Source organism: Saccopteryx leptura, chromosome 9, assembly GCF_036850995.1.
Source record: "Saccopteryx leptura isolate mSacLep1 chromosome 9, mSacLep1_pri_phased_curated, whole genome shotgun sequence".
NCBI classification, from domain to species: domain Eukaryota; kingdom Metazoa; phylum Chordata; class Mammalia; order Chiroptera; family Emballonuridae; genus Saccopteryx; species Saccopteryx leptura.
Window position 1 is genome coordinate 36,816,072 of NC_089511.1, and position 8,279 is coordinate 36,824,350.

An 8,279-nucleotide genomic window follows, 5' to 3' on the forward strand; every position below is an offset into this window, starting at 1 on the left:
GTGTGAATTTACAACAAAGGTCCTCACAGCTGGAGGTGACCTTTTTTAAAAAAAATTTTTAAATTTTTTACAGAGACAGAGAGTGAGTCAGAGAGAGGGATAGACAGGGACAGACAGACATGAACGGAGAGAGATGAGAAGCATCAATCATTAGTTTTTCATTGCGCGTTGCAACACCTTAGTTGTTCATTGATTGCTTTCTCATATATGCTTTGACCGCAGGCCTTCAGCAGACCGAGTAACCCCTTGCTGGAGCCAGTGACCTTGGATTCAAGCTGGTGGGCTTTTTGCTCAAACCAGATGAGCCCGTGCTCAAGCTGGTGACCACGGGGTCTCGAACCTGGGTCCTCTGCATCCCAGTCCGACGCTCTCTCCACTGCGCCACTGCCTGGTCAGGCTAGAGATGACCTTTTTAAAAATAGAAGATATAGAAGAAACTACTTCTAGCTTTAAAGATTGTATTTTAATACATGAAGGATTAACATGCGTTGTATAGGACATTTGTTACTGCATCTGTTTTATGTTTGGTTTTTAAAATAAAATGTTTTGTCCCAATACAAGCATTTTTATTCATTTCTTGTTGTATACTAACTTAACATGCATATTTCAATTGTTAGCTGAGTAGTTCTGCGTGATGTTTTCTTGTTACTATTATGGAAGACACCCATGGCTTTCTCATACACCCCATCTGGGCCTCCACTTAGGTCTAATTATTCTGAGAAGCCAAGATGTGTTAGAGCTGAGCTTGATTACTCTAATAGCATGCAATGTTTTTTACAAACCTCCCTATTCCTGAATAATTGTCATTATCATATGTATGTGTTCAGCCAAAAGGTTAATTGGAAAATTCCGGAATGAAACAATGCTACACAAGACTAAACCTTCCAGTCATTTTCTTTCTTTCTTTTTTTTTTTTAGCGAACAAGAGACAGAGACAGAGACAGAAACAAACAGGGACAAACAGACAGAAAGAGAGAGAGATGAGAAGCATCAATTCTTTGTTGCGGCACCTTAGTTGTTTATTGATTGCTTTCTCATATGTGCCTTGATGGGGGGGGGGTTACAACAGAGCGAGTGACCCCTTGCTCAAGCCAGCGACCTTTGGGCTCAAGCCTGCTGAGCCCAGGCTCAAGCTGGTGACCTCAGTGTTTCAAACTCGGGTCCTCAGAATCCCAAGCCAACACTTTATCCACTGTGCCACCGTCTGGCCAGGCCATTTTCTTTGAAAAAAATTTTAAGAAAATCAAAGTGCTGCTAATACATGCATAAGGTTAAATCATCAAATCATGCAGAAGGACTTATGATGCATAGCAATCATTGCACCCTCTCTCCAACTGGGATCCTATGGAGACAATAATTTTTAACTCTCAGCTGTTTCTCTTGGTGGTATCTTTCTCTCTAAATAATATGCTTACATCACCAGTTTTTGATTCATCTATTTTAGGTATTATCTATTTATTTTCAGCTATGATTAATGAAAGTTTATTTCAAAGGGCAAGTACTTAGAGATATTTAAAGTTCTTTTCCATTCCTGGTTGCCTTTATTTTATCCTTACAGGACTGAGTTCCAGGTTGTACGATTGTAAGCTGGACCTGCTATGCCAAGTGGTGCCTGTTCTGAGGATGGAGGGACTTTGCTATACTAACAGTTCCACATATGAGGATTCCTCTTCTTGGTTATGGTTTTTGTTTGCTTATCTTAGACTCCTTCATGTTGGAGGCTTTCATTGGAGCATATATGAGAACGAGATCATAAATCATGTCTGTGATGATGCCTGTGTTTGTAGTGTTCTCGCTGATTGAGAGATTTGCTTAGGGTGATCAGGTGGGAAATTACTCTCTACATGTTTAATTGGTGAACATCTAGATGACAGATTTTGGAAGTTTTGGAGTGCTTAATTTTTTTTTACAAAAGAACCTCTGCAATTTTTCAGGGGGGTCCATTACAGGCTACCACATAGCTGCTACATGAGCGTGGTGGGGGGAGGAGTAAGAGTCAGCCCCATATCTTATTCCTACCCTCTGCTGTAGTGGGCTGGAATCGGCGTCCAAAGGATAATTTGTTCCCTCTTTTTTTTTTTTTTTTTTTTTTTTACAGAGACAGTGATTCAGAGAGAGGGATAGACAGGGACAGACAGAAACGGCGAGATAAGAAGCATCCATCATTTGTTTTTCATTGCGTGTTGCAACACCTTAGTTGTTCATTGATTGCTTTCTCATATGTGCCTTGACCGTGGGCCTTCAGCAGACCGAGTAACCCCTTGCTGGAGCCAGTGACCTTGGGTTCAAGCTGGTGAGCTTTTGCTCAAACCAGATGAGCCCGTGCTCAAACTGGCGACCTCGGGGTCTCGAACCTGGGTCCTCTGCATCCCAGTCCGACGCTCTCTCCACTGCACCACCGACTGGTCAGGCAATTTGTTCCCTCTTGATGGCTGTTTTCCCTCCCCACTCCCCACCATGAGCATTCCAGTTCTTGGCCTCCTGTACTTGGCTTCATCAGTCACCTCCACTACCTATTTTTGTGTGTTTTGTAAAATATACATAGCAAAAAATTTACAATTTTAAATACATATTTAAAAAAATACTGGCCTGACCAGTGGTGGTGCAGTGGATAAAGCATTGACCCAGAACACAAAGGTTGCTGGTTTGAAGACTTATTAGAAGCCCCAAGGTTGCTGGCTCTGAGCACAGGCTCATCAGCATGGGGTTGCTGACATGAGTGAGGGATTGTCCACACAGTACCAAAACTTACCAGTTTGAGCCCAAAGGTTGCTGGCATGAAAAGCCCTAGGTCACTGGCTTGAGCAAGGGGACCTTGGCTTGGTCTGGTCAAGGCACGTAGGAGAAACAATCAATGCACAACTAAAGTGAAAGCAAATATAAGTTGATGCTTCTCACTCTCTCTCTCCCTTCCTGTCTTTCTCTCACCCTTTCTCTCTTTAAAAAAACAACACCCAAATAAACAACAACAATAACAACAACAACAGTTTAGTGGCATTAACTACACTCATATTGTTGTGCAACCATCACCACTATCCACCTTCAGAACTTTTTTATCTACTCAAACAGAAACTCCGTACCCATTCTCCCCTCCCCACAGATTCCGGAAATCATCATTCTACTTTTGGTCTCTATGAATTTGAGTACTTTAGATACTTCATGTAAGTGAAATTGTACAATATTTGTTCTTTTTTTTTTTTTAAGAGACAGAGAGAGGGATAGATAGGAACAGACAGACAGGAATGGAGAGAGATGAGAAGCATCAATCATTAGTTTTTTGTTGCAACACCTTAGTTGTTTATTGATTGCTTTCTCATATGTGCCTTGACTGTGGGCCTTCAGCAGACCGAGTAACCCCTTGCTTGAGCCAGCGACCTTGGGTCCAAGCTGGTGAGCCTTTCTCAAACCAGATGAGCCTGCGCTCAAGCTGGCGACCTCGGGGTCTCGAGTCTGGGTCCTTGGCATGCCAGTCTGACACTTTATCCACTGCACCACTGCCTGGTCAGGCCAATATTTGTTCTTTGTGTCCACTCTCTAATTTACAACATAATAAGCCTGTTGAAATTTCTTATCACTTGATTTCTGTTGAAATCCTCATCTCTTGTTGTGGGTTTGCACTTTTGCTTCCTTTACTGTTAATTTAGCCTGGGGATGACATGGAGATAAACAGTCTGGGTTAAACAGCCATCTTTAACCAGGGGCTCACTCATGTTGAAAAAGGAATATTCCAATAAAAAGATAAATAATATATGATTCCAGTTATATGAGATATCTAAGGTAGTCAAATTCATAGAGACAGTAAGTAGTAGAATGGTGGTTACCAGGGGCTGGGAAGGTAGGGAGTTATAAGAAGTTTTATTGTTCCAAGGAATTATAGTTTGGGATGATAAAAAAAGTTCTGGAGGTGGGGTGGTGGTGATGTTTGTACAATAAGGTAACTACACTTAATGGCACAAAATTGTACACTATTTAAAATAGTAAAAATGGTTAGTTTTATGTGATATTTATTTTAACACAATAAAAACTTTTTTTAAAAGAAAGGGAAGATTTAAGATTTCTATCTTCACTGTATTATCATTTGACTATCATCAAGTGTCTGAGGAAAAGTCACTCCTTCAAAATGCTGTGGAAGGTGGGGATTTAATTCTGGGAATGACACTACCTTGTATTAGACCCACTTACCTGTTGATAACAATGATTAGCCCTGGACAAAAATATTAAATGCTATCTCTTGAAGACAGTGGTGAGCAATCTAAAGCAGGTAGGAATTGAAGAGAATATGAGGGTTGTAAGAAGGGAGGGAAACTGGCCTAGCTCTAATTTTACCGGGTTTTTCCTCTGAGGGCACTTCCGGTTATCAGCAACACATTCCACATGGTAAAATAGAGCTCAACTATATAAAGTGGCAGTCTTACTAGTGAAGAGACTGAGGTTTGATTTGAGGGCTGCCAAAACAGCTGGATATTGAGGAGGGACACGGCAGAGAGCAGGAAGTCATAGGGAGAAGCTATGGAATAGGCATATAAACTTCCTTCAAATCCTTGGCTGATTCCTAAAGGGAACATACTCAGGCAAGACCTCAGGGAATCCAACAAAAAGTTTTAGTTAGAATTTTAGGCAGACATTTCAGTAGTTGTTTGAAGTTCAAGTTCTGACAAACAGGAGGGACTTGGTAAACTCCTAAAGCTTTCTGTAGAAATTCAAAAGGGCCATGCCTTACAAGTAGATTTATTTTTATTTTTTTATTTTTTTACTTATTCATTTTAGAGAGGAGAGGGAGAGACAGAGAAGAGAGACAGAGAGAGAGAGAGAAGGGGGGGAGGAGCTGGAAGCATCAACTCCCATATGTGCCTTGACCAGGCAAGCCCAGGGTTTCGAACCGGTGACCTCAGCATTTCCAGGTTGATGCTTTATCCACTGCGCCACCACAGGTCAGGCACAAGTAGATTTAATAGCAAACTGGAACTGTAGAATGCAGAAGTCATCTTGAAGACAGATCAGTAAAAATTATTCAAATAAAATATAGGGAGAAAATGATAGAAAAAGATGAATATTCCCAGTGACCTGTGGGACAATATCAAGTGGTCCAATATGTGTATATTTGGAGTCACAAAAGGAGAAGAAAAGAAATGGGACAAAAAAATATTTTAAAGACTTGTATTCAAAAATTCTTCAAATTCAGTGAGATATAACGACTCACAGATCCAAGATTCAAAAGGGAGTCTACCACAGGCAAGAGAAGTGAAGGCAAAAATTAATGAATGGGACTACATCAGACTAAGAAGTTTTTGCTCAGCAAGAGAAACTGATAACAAAATAAACAGAAAGCCAAATAAATGGGAAATGATTTTTTCAAACGACAGCTCAGATAAGGGCCTAATATCCAAAATATACAAAGAACTCATAAAACTCAACAACAAACAAACAAACAATCCAATAAAAAAATGGGAAGAGGATATGAATAGACACTTCTCCCAGGAAGAAATACAGATGGCCAACAGATATATGAAAAGATGCTCATCTTCTTTAGCTATTAGAGAAATGCAAATCAAAACGGCAATGAGATACCACCTCACACCTGTTCGATTAGCTGTTATTAGCAAGTCAGGTAACAGCAAATGTTGGAGAGGCTGTGGAGAAAAAGGAACCCTCATACACTGTTGGTGGGAATGTAAAGTAGTACAACCATTATGGAAGAAAGTATGGTGTTTCCTCAAAAAACTGAAAATAGAACTACCTTATGACCCAGCAATCCCTCTACTGGGTATATATCCCCAAAACTCAGAAACATTGATACGTAAAGACACATGCAGCCCCATGTTTATTGCAGCATTGTTCACAGTGGCCAGGACATGGAAACAACCAAAAAGCCCATCAATAGATGACTGGATAAAGAAGATGTGGCACATATACACTATGGAATACTACTCAGCCATAAGAAATGATGACATCGGAACATTTACAGCAAAATGGTGGGATCTTGATAACATGATACGAAGCGAAATAAGTAAATCAGAAAAAAACAGGAACTGTATTATTCCATACGTAGGTGGGACATAATAGTGAAACTAAGAGACATTTATAAGAGTGTGGTGGTTACGGGGGGGGAGGGGGGAATGGGAGAGGGATAGGGGGTGGGGAGGGGCACAAAGAAAACAAGATAGAAGGTGACAGAGGACAATCTGACTTTGGGTGGTGGGTATGCAACATAATTGAACGACAAGATAACCTGGACTTGTTATCTTTGAATATATGTATCCTGATTTATTGATGTCACTCCATTAAAAAAATAAAATTATATAAAAAAAAAAAAAAAAGGGAGTCTACAGTAGGGTTTGATAGCTGCTCTTGTACTTTTTTTCTGAAGTGTATGTGCAGATGTAAAGTTTGTGTAGAGGAGACTTAGTCTCTGTGGGCAGCCTCAATTGGGACATGGAGTTAAAATTCAATGATTTCTAGGCCCACTGTCAGCCCAATGCAGAGGATTGTAGAGGTCCAACCCTACTATGATGAGACTTCAGTAACCAGAGCATAATAGGCCAGGAAACAATTACAATGGCTTGTATCTGCATCTGCAGGGTTTGTAAGCATCTCTCTCCAAGGTACCAGGGCTGCACGTAGGGTGAGGTAAAGTAGGCAGCTAGGGTACAAAATTTAAGGAAGAACTCATTGTCAAGGCACAATTCCAACAAAGAAAGAGAAGACTTCTCTAGCACACCGCTATCTGCATAGGGAAGTCCCGATAAAATCTGTCAAAGGAAAGCAATGACTATAGCACTAAAGACCACGATCCAATGAGCAGACTTTGGATCTGTAAGATGATAACAACTAGCAGGGTAATGCACTGATAACAAAGCATTTTATTACTTGTGATCCTCACATGACCTGTGTTGTAGAGCGGAGAACCAGTATTATCATGCTCCTCTCTCTACAGTGGACCAGGGAAGGCGATGGTTTTGACCTCAAGCGGTCAATAGGTGAGCCAAGGCTTGTGCTCAAGTCTTTTCAGTCTAAATCTCAGCTTTTTCTATTATAGCACTGAGCTAGAAGAGAAAGTAATCTACTCAATAGCTAATTCAACTTTACTTCTTTGTGTGCAAATTGTTGTTTTAAAATTTTTTTCAATTACAGTTGATGTAGAATGTTATATTAGTTTCAGGTATACAACCCAGTGATTAGACATTTACGTAAGTTACAAAGTGATCTCTTTGATATATCTAGTTCCCAAATGACATAATAAATAATTATTACAATATTATTGACTATATTCCCTATGCTGTACTTCACATCTCTGTGATTATTCTGTAACTGCCAATCTGTACTTCTTAATCCCTTAAACTTTTCCACCCATTGCCCTAACACTCTTCACATCTGGAAGCTGTCAAATGTTCTCTGTATCTATGAATCTGTTTCTGTTCTGCTTGTTTATTTTGTTTTTGTAGATTCTGCATATATGAAAAACCACCTGGCATTTGTCTTTCTCTTTCTGTGTTTGACTTATGTCAATCAGCATAATACTCTTTAGGTCCATTCATGTTGCAGATGGCAAGATTTCATTTTTTAAATGGCTGAGTCATATTACATTGTATATGTGCACCACTTCTTTATCCATTCATCTACTGATGGACACTTAGGTTGCTTCACTATCTTGGCTATTGTAAATAATGCTGCAATAAACATATGAATGTATATGTCTTTTTGATTTAGGGTTTTGAAGTTCTTTGAATAAATACCCAGAAGTGAAATTGCTGGGTCTTTCATGGTCTCTTGTTATAGCCTTTGTTTTAAAGTCTAGTTTGGCTGGTATAAGTACTATTACCTAACTTTTTTTATTTGTTTACATTTTCATAAAATATCTTTTTCCATCCCTTCACTTTCAACCTCTGTGTGTCTTTTGATCTGAAGTGAGTGTCTTGTAGACAGCACATGTAAGGGTCTTTTTGGTTATCCATTTAGTCACTGTATTTTTTTTCTTTTTCTTTGTGTGTGTGTGTGTGTGTGTGTGTGTGTGTGTGTGTGAGAGAGAGAGAGAGAGAGAGAGAGAGAGAGAGAGACAGGGAGAGAAATGAGAAGCATCAACTTATAGTTGTAGTCACTTTAGTTGTTCACTGATTGCTTTCTCATATGTGCCTTGACCAGGGGCTCCAGTTGAGCCAGTGATCTCTTGCTCAAACCAGTGTACCTTGGGCTCAAGCCAGTGACCATGGGGTCATATCTGTGATCCTGTACTCAAGCTGGAGACCCTGTGCTCAAGCCGGCGACCTTGAGGTTTTGAACCT